Here is a 1,706-nt window from a genome sequence, read left to right as displayed (position 1 = left end):
TTGGATTTACTTTGACAAGGATTTTGTTTGTTACTATATTTTTTTTTTGTTATTACACTTAGGAGTCCTGAATATTCCCTCTTCAACCATGAATAATTATTTCTGTTGACGCTTGTCAATAACAAGGTTAAAAAGTACCCTATAAAAGTACAACTTGGTGTTTTTCTGAAATTACAAGTAATAATGTAGGCTCCTAGGTGATGTAAATATCATGAAATGACTCCCCAGAACCCATTGTTTATTTTCCTGTGTATATTTTGTTTGTTTGTTTGTTTATTTATATATTTATTTACTTACCGGTATTTATTTTATTTGCAACACAGTTCCTTGGTTCCCTGTGATTATATACCATACATGATGTATTTTCATTTCGAATCTCCTTCAGGGACAACTTCTCCTTTAAACATACATTATGTGAACTCGCATAGATCTCGATAACCCTACCTCAACAAACTATCCACTTCTTTTGCATTTATTGTCCCAACACCAAGCTGGGAAACAAAACTCATGGATTCACTGCTTCTTAATGTTGAAACAATTTTCCTGATCTGCTTGAGTATAGTGATGCACTCTCTGGTTCTTCCGTCATTCTTGGCAACTTCAATATAGGCCACAAAACTCTCCTACCACACGAAAAATGAATCTAGCTACTTTCCCAGATTCATTCTAACTCAAACAGTCTCCCAACCCACCCTATGGTAAAGGTCACATTCTGGATGTGCAGGTTACTACATAGACCCACAGACAAGTTGTCTTACTTGTCTGTGATTTTAGGGGTCACAATCTACAGGTATAGGTACGTGCATGTCTGTACCCTGCCTAACTACAAGAGTCCTTTAACCAATTTTTCTTGATTTTTTGTCATGGAGGTAATTAATTTGTCAATCTAAAGGAATCTCTCCACACAAAAAATCCCAAAATTTTTACTTAGTGTCAAAGGAAATCCTGAGTTTTAGGGATTTTCTCAATGTTTTAAGTAAATAATCAATAATTTGGTATTAATTCCCCATTTGCAATAGTAAACTATATATCATCTCAAAATCGTATTGTAGATGGTCTAAGTATTTATAAAGTTATGACGAGTTGGTAGGTCCCATTGTTAGCAATGGCAAAGACTTTCGGGGTCAGGAAAATGAACAAAATCCAGATCGGAACCAAACTTGATAAGGCCATATCATCATTTTTATTGCAGCATGTCTTTCGTGGTAATATACAGTGGTTGTTTCGTCTGTAACACTAACAGTTATAACTACAACAAGGAACACTAAAGTAAAGCACTTTCTCTATATGTGATACACTCATTTATAGCATTCTTATAAAGTGTAAAACTATGCTATTTACAAGCCTAGCATGTGGTCTTCCTAACATGGTCAATCAGCAAATGAAACAGTATACTTTTATACTTGATATGGATGCTATAAACGATTGTGGTACATACAGAAAACACTTTACTTTGGTGCTATGGGTCGCAATAATGTCACTCGTTCAGTTAAGATTTTACAGGACTGGTACATCATGCTGTTCATGAGGACATAGTTTCTATCAAGAATGGCTTCCAATAAATATTGATAAGCTTACATGACAAACTACTTGCGACACAGCAGTCTGCTGTTGAGTTGGAGTGTAAGAATCATGTTTTCGCAGAAGTAAAGGTACTAAAGAGAGAAATTTCGTCATTGAAAAGTAGTCAAGTTCCTATATGATAT

This window comes from Glandiceps talaboti, chromosome 2 (assembly GCF_964340395.1).
Source record: "Glandiceps talaboti chromosome 2, keGlaTala1.1, whole genome shotgun sequence".
In the NCBI taxonomy this organism is placed as follows: Eukaryota; Metazoa; Hemichordata; class Enteropneusta; family Spengelidae; genus Glandiceps; species Glandiceps talaboti.
This window is presented reverse-complemented; position numbering follows the sequence as displayed.